We start from the raw sequence: 16,321 nt of genomic DNA, 5'->3' as shown, positions 1-16,321 counted from the left end.
AGGAAGTTTATTACTATTTCAGAATTATTAACAAAGATTAGCAGAAAAAAATGATTTATTGTTTCATTGTATGCTTTCTTTTAGGTTCCAATCCTAAACTGAAATTTTAGTAAAATGGCAGTATCCAAAGAAATTATAAGACCCCAGCTTTTATAGGGATGTCTGTCTTTAAATTAATGAAAATTACTATTAATGCTAACTTTTGTAGATGGAAATTAAGATAATTACCCTGGTGCCATAAAGGCCTTTGATTTTGTTAATTATCATCTTTGTAATTTGACAAGTGTCATCCATACTTCTTTCCTATATAGCACCTAGCAAAATCAAGTTTGAAGGATTTTAAAGATTGCTTACTTGTAATAATTTTATTATAATACCACCATCTCCAGGTCAAGAGAACATTGCAAGTATTTCTTGATAATTACTAAGATTACTGCTTCCTACCTGTTAGAAACCTGGTTTCATAGTTTGAGTGACAAACAATTTAGAATTGACTTAGTAACCAATGATTACTCTGAAAACAAACACAGAAATAATATTACATTATTTCAAGAAACAATATTTAGTAGTATATATTTGTATACAAATACATATATTCATGCAATAACAATGAAAAAGAGGGCCTATGTTTGAAATAAAATGAGTAGTGTTTGAGGGGAGAAAAGGGACGGAAAAAATATTGTAGGTTAATTATAATCTCAATAATAACTAAAAACAATTTAGGTTTGAATTTCAAATTATCAAGCTCATCTTATGAACATACTCAAACTAAACAAAAATGAATGGAAAGGACAGTTTACATTGTCTTCTCTATATCTTAGTACCTTAAATGGCTAATAAAATAAATATCCTCAGAAAGCCTAATTAAATTGAAAGTAATTGTTGAGGAACACACACAAAAATATAAGAGCTCACTAATATTGACTTATAAAAGATGTAAAGTGCAGAGATTGAAGGAAGGACAATCCAGAGACTGCTCCACCTGGGAATTCCTTCCCATATTCAATCACCAAACCCAGACACTATTGTGAATGCAGGAAAGTTCTGGCTGACAGGATCCTGATATTGCTGTCTCCTGAGAGGCTCTGCCAGTGCCCGACTAATACAGAAGTAGAGGCTCTCAGCAATCCATTGGACTGAGCACAGGGTCCCCAGTGAAGAAGCTGGACCTAAGAGAAAGGACCAAAGGAGCTGAAGGGTTTGCAGCCCCTTAGGACGAACAACAATATGAACTAACTAGTACCCTCAGAGCTCCCAGGGACTAAACCACCAACCAAAGAGTACACATGGTGGTACTAATGACTCCAGCTGCATATGTATCAGAGGATGACCTACTTGGTCATCAATGGGAGGAGAGGACCTTGGTCCTGGGAAGGTTCTATGCCCCAGTGTAGGTGAATGCCAGGGCCAGGAAGCAGCAGAGGGTGGTTTGGTGAGCAAGGGGAGGGGGAGGGAACAGGGGTTTGTTTGGAGGGGAAACTGAGAAAGGAGATATCATTTGAAATGTAAATAAAAAAATATCTAATAAAAAGGATGTAAAATATTTTTACTTTTTACATCTTTTGTTTGCTGGTTATATTATAAAAATTAAACATTTTAGTTTAAATTTAGGGGAACTCAGGATTACAAAAGAACTTTAACTGAGGTTAGATTGTCAAATAGCCTCACAGTGGCATGCTTTCAGTCATCTAGTAAATTAAGGTACTAGAGAAGAAAGGCAAGGACTGGAGAAATTTGAATTCAAAGGCTCTAATAATACTTAAAATAGTAAGGAGACCACAGAAAAACCTACAGGAGTATGTAATCTGGGCCCACAGGGCCTCAAAGAGACTGACCCACCAACCAAAGAGCATTCATAGGATTGATATAAGCACTCTTCACATATGTTATGGTTGTTGTGTAGCTTGGTCTTCATGTGGTGCTCCTAACAGTGGAAGGAGGGGTCTGACTCAGAGTCTTTGACTCTGTTGCCTTCTTCTGAATCCCTTTCGCTAACTGGGCTGCCTCATACAGCCTCTATGGGAGAAGACAGGCCTACTTTTAACACATCTTAATATGCCAAGGCTAGTTAATATCCATGAGAGGCCTAGCCTTTTCTGAGGACAAAGGAAGTAGGGGTGAGTTTGGGGGGTGGTTATGAGAGGGAGAGACCATGAAGAACAGAGTGAGAAAAACTGAGATCAGGATGTAAAATAAATAAAATAGCAATCAAAATTTAAAAACAGGAAGTTTAATTTTTTCATTTCTCCATTATATACTAAACAGATTCACATATATCAAATTATGCCACTGAAGTCTAGAAATTATACAATTAATATAATTTTGAATATTTTTGGTTTCTCAACAGCAATTTATATTATTACTGGCATATTCTGTAAATTATTGCTGTGAACAAAACTAATGTTTATGATAAAATAATATTTGTTGTTGTTCTTAAATTTGTATTTGGTTAAGCTATCTTGCATTTTTGCATGTTTCATATGGCAATTCAATATTAAAAATAGAATTATAAAATAGCTACCTATTTTGTTTACACAAGAATCTCTGTAAAAATTTGACTTACCAACAAAATGCTAGAAAAAGCCTTTAGCGTTTCCTTTAATTGAACCATCATTATGTCAGCTATGGATTTTATGAAACAATGTATGAATTACCTGTGATTTATGTACAAATATTACAAGGGTAAACTCTATATTTTATGTAAACTTTTTTTATTCAAGAATTAATATTCTATTCTATAGAATAGTTAATGCATTTAGAGGGTTTGGTATTTTTATTTATTCTAATCTTTGAGCAAAAGAAAACTGCAGTTAAAGAAGATGTTACATTAGTTAGGAAAGGGAAGAACACAGTATCAAGCTGTACCAGTTTCAGATTTGAAGGACAGAAGAAGACGGTGAGCAGGACTAACCTCCCAGTAGAACTGAGATTATGTAGTTGGCTATTGAAGAACCAACAGTGGTAAATGCATGGCCAAATCAGGGATTGAAATGAGAAAAGTCCCTGTTGTCATTTTTATTTCTCCAGTGGCATGAGGTTTCAGCTTTTGAAAAGTGGAGTACAGATTCTGGAAATTGAAATCCTTTCCTAAAGCTCAGGCAAGCACAGGGCAATCAATGGCTATATCAGATTGAAGCTCAGGCCTGTTAATCAATGTGACTTAACCCTGATTTGGGGAAAAATTATTTGGAGTACAAGAATATCAACCATGTGCAGTGCTGTGTGTTTCTGCTGAAAGTAACAATTATTTCTTATCACTGATGATACGGAGGATTCCAGAGTGAAAGGCTTACTGGAATAATGGCTGTCAGTGCAGGGTACAGAGTAGGAGCCCTGAGCTCAGTGGGAGCCAATTTTGTCTCATTTCAAATAGTCTTTAAAACCATTAAGTGAGAATGCAGTTTTCCTACAGTCTTGATTCCTAATGCTGCAGTGTCAGCTTATTTGTGGAATTTAAGTAGGTAGCTTAACCACTCAGCTTCAGTACTTACAAATTATAAGAATCTTGATGTCTTTCACTTTTTATCAACTTTTGCTGAACCAAAGATCTTTAAGGAACAAGAATATATTCCTTAAGGAAACCACCTTAAATGAGTTGGTTCATAGTTCTATAAAAACTGTGATTTTTGATACTGCACATGTGAGGAAGAGAGTGTGCATCATTCTGTCCCCATTCTGCATTTTACCATGGTTAATTTCAGTTATCTATGAACTTGGCTGAATTCATGACATGGGTTTTAGTAAATCTTGAACACTGAAAACTGTGGTCGTATGTGGTTTAGAAACAGGAGAAATAAGTCTTAGAAACAAGACTCCTGTACTACTACATATGTATGGAAGTTACATTTATTTACCAGTTAAATTATCTTGCTTAAACTGGGAAAGGAGAAATTTACATGTAAATAAAGAAAATATCTAAAAAAAAAAATGTCAATACAGACTCTACCTAGTTTTTTAACTAAGGGTTCATTATGATAATGAGAATGACTAAGAAATAAAATTCATATTTTTTGATTGTTAGTTGAGGCAAACAGATACTGACCAAATCACTTATATAAACTAACAGATAGTCCTGATTTCTTTATGGCTGACTTTAAAAATGAAGGACAATTTACAACTCTAATAAGATTGCTCTAAATTTAGCTGTCAATGTTCAATGGAATGTAGTCTCACAGTGAGTACTAAATAAATAGCAGGCTTTATTACTATCATTACTGCTACTATAATTATCAAAATAATTGTTTTTAATTAAAACTCTGCATGGCTTTGTGAAAATTCAGTTTGTTTTTCTCTTTTATTCTGTCAAATCATTGAGTACTGTAACAGCATAAGTAAGACTTCATTTAAGAGGATTTTTAAAGAAAGAAGATCTTTTTCACCTTATCAATTTCCAGGAGATATTAGTATGATGAACTGAATAGTACTATATGTGGCCCATGGCTAAATGATATATGTGGAAATTAAATATAAGTGCTTGTTCAAGATATTAAGGATATAGTTAATAGTTTGAGAGCTTTAAATTTCCATAGCTTATATCTAATAATTAATTCTTTTTAGATAGATTAAATATTTATATGGATATACATTAGTTAAGCCTAAAATATTAGCCTAAACAAGCCAGGTTCATTATTAACATAGAATTTATTAAGAAAGAATATGTAATTTTTACTTTATTCATGCAAAATATCAGGACTCATAGATCCTATAACAAATGCCAAAAAAATGTCTAAGTACCAAATCTTAAGTAAGACACAAGTTAAAATTTTATTCACTTTGAACTAAAAAGTGAAGAAAGAGATGACTGGTTCACAATACTTTGTATGTGAAAATTCCTTGTTGACACTAATTTACATTGTTTAAGTCAATTACCTCTTATACAATACAACTTCCATAATAGCCTTTTGACTTGAAAGGAGTAGATAGTTATTGGTATTAAAAGAAACTGAGGAATACATGCACTTAGAGTATAATAAAATGACAGACACTATTGACATTAGCCTGGTATGGCTGTTCCTTGAGAGGCTCTGGACACAACTGACCAATGCAGTTGCAAATACTCACAGTCAACCAGCAGACTGAACCTGGAACCCCAATGGAAGAGCTAAGGAAAGGCCTGAAGAGGTGAGAGGGATTGAAACCTCATAGGTAGAACAATATCAATTAACCAGACCACTCTGAGCTTCCAGAGAGTAAACTACCTACCAAAGACTGTACCTGGAGAGATCCATGTCTCCAGATACGTATGTAGTAGAGGATGGCCTCATCTGACATTAATGAGAGGGGAGGCCCTTGGTCCTGTGGAGGATTGATGCCCCAGCATAGAGGGATGCTAGAGCAATGAGGCAGGAGTGGGTGAGTGGTTGGAGGAACACCCTCAGATAGCCAAAGGGGAGGAGAGAGGGGAGATGGGATGGAGGATTGTGGAGGGATAACCAGGAAGGGGGATATCATTTGAAATGTAAACTAATGGACTGATTAATAAAAATAATTAAAAAGGACAGACCCAAACTATCAGAATTAAAAAAGAGGACATCATGATTAATATGTATTAAAGTATTCAGAGCACAGAGAGAAGAGATAAATAGGTATCAATATATATGTATATACTTAAGCCTAATAGTAACAAAGATAATTAATGGGTCACATCAAAAAGACATTACTTATTGAGAAAATAGAAATTTCACATTCATTTGGTTTTTATTTTTATTTTTTTGAAACAGAGAGTCTCTGTATATCCCTGGCTGTCTTGGAACTCATACTGCAGACTAGACTGGCCTCAAAATCAGAGATCGACCTGGCTCTGCTTCCCAAATGCTAGAATTAATGGTGTTTGTTCAACTATACCTGGCTAAAATATATTTTCATTTAAAGTACAATTTTATTTCATAATTTACAAACCCTCTAGTGTCTTACCTAGCTTACTCTCAAGTTAATGTCATCAATTCCTTTAATAACAGTTGTTCTCTCTGTGTGTATGTGTGTGTGTGTGTGTGCACGTGTGTGTGTGTGAGTGTATGTGTAATATACTTAGTCTCTTTAGTTTTGATCTCAATTGCATATTTTACAGATGATCTTTTGCCTATAGTTTTTCATCTGGGGATAGAGCTTTGTGATATTTCCATCTATGATGAGATGTTGTCATTGAAATAATTTTGTTTAGAAAACTATATTGTTAAGATTTCATGGCTGTAACTTCCCTCTCATATATAAAATCATAATCTAAGATGAGACATTCTGGCACTCTGGATATTATTTTTGCCCCTCTTCTGATTATGATTGTTACATTGTATATGTATGTGTATGTGTGTGTGTGCTTATGCACGCCTGTGTATGTGGATATAAAACTATATATAAATAAATTATATTTATGTAAATCTATATTTATATATTATATGCTACATATTTATTATCATATTAAATAATTTATTACATATATAGCTATGATTTCATATAAAATATATTTATAATATACATGTATACATATAATTTATGTTATACACACATATACCTGCTGAGTCAATTTTGGGTGGCAGTGGTATGAATATGGTTTCAAGGCTGACCACTCTGCTTTAGATAGCCTATAAGGGGCTCATCCCAGAAAGACAGTAATTCTCCTCCTTGAAATCATTACTTGCTTATAGTTCTTTATCTAGGCTTCTGAACCCTGGATGTTCCCTCTTGCATGTTAGCTTGACTGTTGATATTGCCAAAGTCCTGTCCTTCTTTATGCAGTCATTTCTACAACAGAGTATTTCACAACAGACTTTTTGGTACTATGATCCTTAGAGTCTTTCAACTTGTCCCTTCTTGGTTGTGATCACTGAGCTACAACTAAAGGTATATATGGTCTATGATAGTCTCCATTTGCTAGGTTTCTTTGATGTGAGGTTGTAGCTATATTTATATGTTTATATAATGTTAAGATTTAGTATGTAGCACAGTTATTCTGGTAAGAAATGTGGCAATAGTAATTTTTTTAAGATGCATGGCTTCAGTAGCACTAGGAGCCTTTCCAGTTTTCCAATACTGGGCATGATATAATTTCTTTTGAGTGGGCCTTAAGTCCAACTAGAGAGCTGTTGTTTGCCACCACCATGTGAGTACAACTTACTAGATCTTTATGCATTACTTGCTATGCTGGTAATGATTATGACTCATAGGTGTTAAAGCTTGGTAGGCCTGTTTAAATAATTATATCCCCAAAATTTGTATAGAATTTTTTATGTTTTTTATAAAAAAATAACATTTTTACAGAACAATGAGTAATATCAGTACTTTCTGTCATTTTTTTCTTTTTTCTTTTATTAAATATTTTCTTTATTTACATGTCATATGATATCTCCTTTCCCAGTTTCCCCTCTGGAAAAAAAAATTAAAAAACAAAACAACCAAACCCCTGTTCTCTTCCCCTTCCCCTGCTTGCCACCCAGCCTCTCCTGCCTACTGGCCCTGGCATTCCCCTACACTGGGGAACAGAACCTTCACAGGGCCAAGGGCCTCTCCCCCCATTGATGACCCACTTGGCCATCCTCTACTATGCATATGCTGCTGGAGCCATTAGTCCCACAATGTGTAAAATGTTTTTCTACAATATATACATTACTGTCTGCCTTCACCCAACTCCTCTCAAATGCCCCACCTCTTGACACAGGCAACTCTATGATCTTTATTTTTCTCATTCTTTAGAAAACATATAGACAAATAAAAAAAGTAGTGTTCTTATGCACATTTTCTTTCCCAATCAACCCTGTGTAATATCATAAATGTCTGCAAGACTTTAAGTTCCTATATGAATTGTACTCCCTTTCCAAGATATTGTGTATTTATCTACTGTTTTACAGTTTGGCATTTTTAGTGATTCTATTTATTTGTTAAATTCTATTTTCAATGTTATTATTATTTCAATCAATTACTGGTTTGTGTTCTTCACTTCTTCATTAAGGGATTTATTAATAACATCTTTAAGGTTTGAAAAACTATTATTTTTAGCTTTTTTTAAAGTCCTTGTCTTACGTTTCATCTAATTTCTTCTTCAGGGCCTATTGCAATATTGTTGCTAGCTTCTGGAGGAGACGAGTGTTCTTCATTATTCGGGGTTGTGTTTTTGCACAGGAATTTGGGCAACTGGGGTAAAATATTTGTTTACTCTTACTAAAATCTGGGCCAAGCCATGTGTTTTGACTGTGCAGTTCCTGTTATAGAGTTGTTCTTAGTTCCAACAGGTTTGATAGTTGTACAACTCTGCTAGAGAGTGGTACTGTGTGTCAGCATGGAGTCGTAAAGAAATAGAACACCATTAGAATAAAAGGCTAGTAGGGACAGAGAACTAGACCCTTGGTCCTAAAAATGAGGCTAGTTACTAAGAGAATAAAAACAGGCATGGAGGAGAGACTCCAGTCTGTTTTTTGACATACTTTTTTGATGTGAGGAAGATCCATGAAGAAAGAGACAGAATAGACAGCCTTAACAAGAAGGGGTCTAGGGTCCCCATGTAGAGCTTTTCCATATCAAAAAAGAATACCAAAGGGTTTGGTTTCATTTAATTGTAAGACTGCAATACTGTGAAAAAACATCATCTTCTGTATCATATGGATATTTCATTCTGAAAATGAAGGTAAGGGGAATATATTTTTAAGAGTGACAAATACTATACTTTTTCGTTAATATGATTTTTCTCCACCCATTGACATTTATTAATTTTTCTGGTTCATGGTCTAGTCATTTTTCTTTTCCTTTAAGTTTAACTATACTTGATTGAGTAGACATTGTTATAAAATAAAATAAAAGATGGAATAATAGACTTTATTATGTCACATTTCTAGATTAAAAGCTACAAGGAATAATAGATCCCTCATAAATGAAGAATTAATTTTTCCCAAGGATTATCCCCTTAAGCACTTGCTTACTCTTTTCCAAGTGTTCAGCTCTAAAAACAAACATACAAGAGACAGTAAATAGACTTAACTTGTTGTGCTGATAAATTCATTTGCATATATGTGTAGCAATAATGAATAAAGATTAGGATGGTATGAATGCAGAATAGGAAGGTGAGTTGGGAAGGCTGAAAAAGGAGAGGAATAAATAAATCAATAAAAATATTACAAATTTTCAAACCCATTTAAGCCTGACTACCTGTGATATTATTTATGATCCAGGAACAGAAACAAGATACTAATATATGCTGAAATCATATTGCTTCATGCAACCCTTATAAACATTTTTATGGAAAACATACTCTTCTTGTTGACAAAGTAAGGTTTCTTAATTACACTAGCATCTTACATAATATGTTTAAGGTTGATAGTCAAATAGTCAAGAACTATATTGGCTTTGCTACATTAAATATTTTACATAGCTCTCTAATGCTAGAAAATACAATTTAATATATTTCCATTTTTGAGAAAAATCACATGAAATTAATTGCTTATATCATACTAAATTCATTCACAACTGAGAATGGATTTTATATTACTTCTACAGAACTTGGAGTGAGTCATTCATCATTACAAATAACTCCATCTGGCAGGGAGTCCTAACAACCACTTCACACCATGACTCTTGATGAGTTGACTACTCCTAACTGTGACATTTCCTTTTATCTTAACTGGAAGCCTCAGGAGGTAGACAGTGTTCATAATTGAAAACATAATTGAAAACAAAATACCACCCAATGTCATTTGGAAAGTCAAAATGATGATTTGCACATTTATTGCACTGAAATAAAATTAACCATGTACAGGAATATAGATGTCAAATTTTGCATTAGTATTTTTATAAGCTGTGAAGAATTACACCAAGAAAAAGTTTAAAATTAATTTCTCAACATGATACTTGTATTATTCATGAAAGAAATCTTTTACTTCTGAAAGTGATTTTATGTTTTTTTCTGATTTTTAATTAGCACAGTTGAGTATTTTATTTATATCTCTACTCTAGTTTACTTGTTCAAATCACAGACTATGAGCAGGAGAAGAACGTAGTGGTGTTGATTAATATTTCTACTTTCTACTAAATAGATGGTCTTGGACAGAAATCCTGACATCATGTATCTTAGGTTACACATCAGAAAGATTGGAATAACTGAGTTTTTTACAGAATACTATACTATGAATATTAAACAACCCAATGTTGTTTGTTATTGACATAAAGGCACACGCTTGGTGACCACAGCCATCAATGATGCCATTATACTGCTAACAGAGCAGTTGTTATAATATATTGTAAAATCATTTTCTTTCTTTCTTTCTTTTTTCTTTTCTTTTCTTTTCTTTCCTTTCCCTTCCTTTCCTTTTTCCTTTTTTCCTTCCTTCCTTCCTTCCTCCCTCCCTTTCTTCCTTCCTTTCTTTCTTTCTTTCTTTCTTTCTTTCTTTCTTTCTTTTTTTCTTTCTTTCCTCTTCTTCCTCTTTATTAAACATAGGCTCTTTTAGTGGCCAGGACATGACTGATTTGAGATTCTTCTCTCTCTGCATTCTGAGAGCTGGTATGACATTTCTATAACATCGTGCTAGACTCACGCATATCACAGTGCTAGACTCACGCATATCACACTACACTTCTTGTCTCAAAGTAATTCAGGTACTAAGTGCAGAAAGTAAGAGTGAAGATAAGACCTGTGCTATGGGGCACTGGCATTGCAAACAAGACAGAAAGTAAATGACCAATAACAATGATTCACAATGGGGCAATTCTAGGAGCAATAGATTCTATTAGTGTTGTCCCATGTCAGACAAAAATATCTTTCCGTTCATCTTACCCTGCCCTAACCTCAACCAATATTCACTAGGAAGAAAGTACATCCAGGCAACATGGCTGTCCCAAACCCAGGTTTTCCTTGAAAATGATTGCTGCAACAAATATATTTTTGAAATTAGTTTAGGCTCCACCTCCTATGTGCATCACTTCTCACTCTCCAGTGTTTAAAATGATGGATATCTCAAACACATTGGTGAAAATGACATTAATATATGTACTGGCCTTCTGACTTAACTACCATTTAGTGGAACTCATAATCTACTATTAGACATTTTGGTACATTTTTTAGTTTTTTTCAGATAATTGGACATTGTATCTGATCTAAATCATAGTGGTATTCCATTTTTTTCTTTCTACGTGTCACATTTCCATATTTTATTATTCCTTTGTCATTATTATTAACTATCCTTTGAATACATCAGTTAACACATATTTATTTTCTATCCACTCCTATCTTACATATCATGAATACATCTGTATTAGTCAGGGTTTCTATTCCAGCACAAACATCATGACCAAGAAGCAAGCTGGGGAGGAAAGTGTTTATTCAGCTAGCTTACTTCCACATTGCTGTTTATCACCAAAGGAAGTCAGGACTGGAACTCATGCAGGTCAGGAAGCAGGAGCTGATGCAGAGGCCATGGAGGGATGTTCCTTACTGGCTTGCTTCCCCTGGCTTGCTCAGCCTGCTCTCTTATTGAATCCAAGACTTCCAGCCCAGGGATGGCACCATCCACAAGGGGCCCTACCCCCTTGATCACTAATTGAGAATATGCCCCACAGCTGGGTCTCATGGAGGCACTTCCCCAACTGAAGCTCCCGTCTCTGTGATAACTCAAGCCTGTGTCAAGTTGACACACAAAACCAGCCGGTACAACATCTTAAAACCAAAATATCCTTTAAAATTTATTATATGCATAATAGATTTATATATAAACCATTTACATATGATAATCAGTATATCTGTATACTACATTTTCCCAAAACTAATTATTTAAAGCAGACAGACTCACAGAGAGGGAGAGAGAGAGAGAGAGAGAGAGATTGAGATTATTTCTTTGATGTCTTCTAACCATTCCATTATTTCTCTCTGGATGTGAGCAAAACCACCAGACAGTGACATTTATTTCACATGAATTTATTTTATCTAGCTACCTATCTATCATCATGTGTCTCTCTTCTGTCATCTATTGTCTATCATCCATCATTGCTCTTTCTTTCTCTTCCTCTCTATGTATATATACATATATGTACATATATGCATATATACACACAAATATATGTATATATATGTATATATACACATTATTTTTACACACACACACACACATCATTGTTTTCTTGGGACATTCTCCATTTTATACTTATACCCTTGGTATGATAGTTGATCTCTATTTTTGTTTCAACATTATTTGTACAAAAAGTACCTTTTTATTAATAAATATCTACTAGTAACTAGGCCAATGTCAATTACATTTATTTTTAAGCTTTTTATATGCCTCTTGCTTTCACAATGTATCTTTTTTATTGTACAAGTATCTAAAATTAAAATGACATATTTCTCTAATTTTCTAGCTTTTAGAGGTTTGATATGATCTTCCTTTTTAAGCCCCCAGTCTCTTGTGTTTTGTTATGGCAACCATAATGCACTCATACAGATCATATTCCCCCTTTGGGGTCCCCAAGTTTAAAGAAATGTGCCTCTACAGACTCTAGTGAATCTACAGAGTAGTTACACGTAAACTGTTGCTATAGTGAACAAACCAACAGCAGTTAGTTCCATCATAAAAAACTGGGGAAGACAAAAATTACTCAAAATTAAGTTCTATAAGTATCAAAACCCACCAGGCACTAAAAGACATGAGAAGTCCTGGAAATGTGTAAAAGGAGAGAAAAACTAAACCCCTTCTATCTCTTGAGAAGGACCTATATAATTGTAAGTAGTAAAGTGGACCAGATCACAGAGAAAAAATATTCATCATCAAGCAAGTAGATGCAAAATTTATTTTGTTTGTCATAAAAATCATTTTTTTATATACCTTAGCCTTGTTTGTGCAAAATCCATATTATGATTCCATTTGCAAATGAAAGACTAAAGATTTTATGTTTATCATTATTTATACTTTAATCATTTCTGTATTTATTCTTGTATAAACTCATTCAGAACACAATTGCCAGGCACTGAATAAGTGCCAAAATAGGGACACATGTATTACTACTAGTAACAGGGAAATTAGCACTGTAAAACTGAACAACTTATCTGAAACAGGAAGGGAGGAGATAGATGAAAATAATATGTGCTTTGTCATAGCTTGTGATAAAGGCAATAAGAAATGGTAACGGGATCTCTAAGAGTGCGTATATGCTTTAATCTGTAGAGTGAAAGATGGATTTCTTGATGACATTTCACTAATGAGATATAGGCTTGTATATGTTCAACAGAGTGGGATAAAGGAATGCTAAGGAGTGGCAAAAACGTGTTTAAATCCTCTGTAGCTAAGGGAGTCAGGAGCTCAAAATGGCAAATATATACATGATGTATGTAAGGAAAAAATGAATGTGACTAACTTATTGAAAAGACTTTATTATGACAATGACATTGTACTTACATTTTATTGACAATTAGAGAAATCACATTAAAATTGAACATGCAGAGACATCGATTTTAGGTAAACTGTTGCTACTTTTGTTCAGTATTATTTTGGGTAATTCTTATTTTTAGCCTTTAAGTATAAACTTGTAGGTTCTGCATTCTTTTTGTATTAAAGCTTTTCTGATTTTCTTTTTTTTTTCTTTTTTTTTCTTTTTTTGACAACTGTGGCAGGTTTAATTACAAATAAAAGGATTACATCTTTTTTACTCAGGAACCTCTCCAATTCCCAGGTCTTCACCCTGTTAAGTATGAATAACCATAGTTGGTTAGGCCAAAACCTGACCTTGATTTGGTCAAAAACACTCTTCAAAGCTGTTGGTTATAATCCAAAGAGATACAAAACTTAGCACCTCTGTAATAATAAAATAAAAACAAAACCCAACAAAACAAGAAGTTGATTTTGAAAAACCCAAAATACTCATAGCTGCTTTAAGAGGAGATCTTGATCATTCTACTTAAACAGATACTCTCATATCTACAGGAGGTCATGTGGACTAAAATCAAGATGAATCCATTACTCATTTCCTCTCCGGCTCTTCTTGTGGCTTTTCTTAGACCTTTCAAGAGACTTTGAGTGGCTTCTATGTCTGTGACTACGGTGGTGACTTGGGGATTTAGAGAGGGATCTGTGCTGTCTGTCTCGGGACCTGCTTCGATGGCGTCGTGGACTCTTGTTCCTATGCCTTTCTCGTCGGGGAGAAGGACTTCTTCTTTTAGGGGATCTACTCCGCCTTCTGGGAGAACGACTCGGGCTCCTCCTGTACCGCAGTGCAGGTGAGCGCCTTGGCTTGTCCAAATCTCCGTAGCTTCTTCGTCGGTAGTCAGGGGAAGGCACTCTTTCCAGCTTCTCATCTTCCTCTTCCTCTTCCTCACTAGACTCCACGTCATCCATTTTCTCTTCTAGAGCACTAACTCGAGGCTCCAGTTGCTCAGCTTCTTCCAGCATATATCGTTTCTGTAGCCGGGGCAAAATAATATCACAGACTCTCTCACTGTGCAGTAGTTCATAAATGAACTCATCTACATGCATCTGTACAAACTCTCCATTTCGGTTCTGGCTCTTAATTTTTCGATAGTCGTTGTACAAAGGCTCCAAGTACTTGTAGCAATCAATTGCAGTTCCTGTCAGCCTCATGTAAAGTGCCCCCAACATCCGGACATACTTGAAATCTTCATTTTTTATGAACTCAACAATGATATCCTTCTCAGGTTGAATCTGAAGCATCTTCAAGGTTAAACACAAAAAGGAGTTGGCTTTATGTTTCCACCATACACACCACCCACAAACTTTAACTCCATGGCCTTGTCAACTACAAGTTCAGCTGTAAGTCCAAAACATTCCAGTACTTCTTTCCAGTACTTTGATTCATAGATTCGCGTCCGGATGATCTTCTCCACCAGATACTGAGGGTTGGTGCCATGGATGCTGAGGGCATCCTTCACTGTACGGTTCGCCATTTTCGCTTTTCTGATTTTCTATTTAATTATATATGTGTTTATGTTAAGTGTTAATAGTTAAGGATAGGGAGTGATATGACTATGTGTTCAAAAGCCCATGGAAGCCAAATGAGAGTGCAATAACCCTGGAGCTGGAATTATATGAGAGTTACCCCAAATAGGCACTGGAAACTACAGAGGGTTGCAGAAGAATGGACAAAATCAGGATAAGGGAGAGTTTCCCTAAGAGAAGAGAAGATGAAAAATACATGTGAAAAGTTACCTTCTCACAGACTAATTATACATGTACTTAGAAAATTATGTGTAAGTGACTTAATATCCTTTATGATATATATAAACATAAGGACAATTAGTGTATTGTGCATGTGTATGCTCACCTCTACATATTGTATATAACTTTAGGTGAATATAAAATCACATGATTCCTTCTAGCTTTGCCAAACACCCTCAGGTCAGTTGTTTCCAATCCCTTTTCCCTCTGTATTGACTTCCTCCCACCTCCCCAGTTGGAGCCCACTTGCTGGTATAGTATTTCCTACTTCATGGATCCTGATATTGAATTCAGTGGCTCTCTGTGGTCTTTAGACTTTAACTGTTTCTGTGGTTGCTACATGTAATGTACTCATGTCTGCATTTTCAGCAAAGGAACACAAACAGGGTTTGAGGTATTTTATAAATAAAAACATTTCTAGGTCCATCCATTTTACCTCAAATTGAAAGTTAATTATTGTCATTTGATGACTGGTATTCCATAATGTATACATACTGCATTTTCACTATCCATTGATCTACTGGAAAGCTTTTTCTTCCCAGGCTATTGTGAACAAAGCACTAATGAACATTGCTTAGCAAGTATCTTTGTGGGAGAATGATGAGTCTTTTGGGCATATGAGAAGGAGTGGTAGATCTGGGTCAACTGACTAACTTTTAGTACTGGGAGGATTCTTTATACTGCTTTCTAGAGTAGATATCCCAGTTCATTCAGAAATTTTCACTTGTTATTTATATGTGGCATATAAGGTTTTGTTGTGTAATTCATATCTAACAAAATCCTTAAATAATAAAAGTTTTGCTTTGAATCTTCTTGTTTTGGTAAGGTATTACCCTGGTGCACATATATAATGTATATTATATATTATATACAATATCTTATATATTAATTAATAAAAATAATTAATCAAATAATATATAATTATAATATATTTCTATATTTCTGTTATAATAAATATATAGTATAAACATATAGTATAAAATATAATATAGCATGAAATTACATGATAAAACATATAACTATAAATATAAAATTGTATAATTATATAAACTAATATAATTAATGTAGTATATCATACATGTTGATATATTTATGATATTAAACATATATTATATATACACATTATACCTATATGATATATATACATATATTTTTACTTTTAAAAATATTCATTATTCATTCATTCA

General features: G+C 34.3%; 1 pseudogene; it reads right to left on the bottom strand.

Moving 5' to 3' along the window:
* Window positions 1–13,708: 13,708 nt before the first annotated feature.
* On the bottom strand, window positions 13,709–14,863 carry LOC116083383 (annotated as a pseudogene).
* Window positions 14,864–16,321: the final 1,458 nt, after the last annotated feature.

Source organism: Mastomys coucha, unplaced genomic scaffold, assembly GCF_008632895.1.
Source record: "Mastomys coucha isolate ucsf_1 unplaced genomic scaffold, UCSF_Mcou_1 pScaffold8, whole genome shotgun sequence".
Lineage (NCBI taxonomy): Eukaryota > Metazoa > Chordata > Mammalia > Rodentia > Muridae > Mastomys > Mastomys coucha.
Note: the sequence above shows the minus strand (reverse complement) of the source record. Positions and strands in the feature narration are given on the sequence as shown.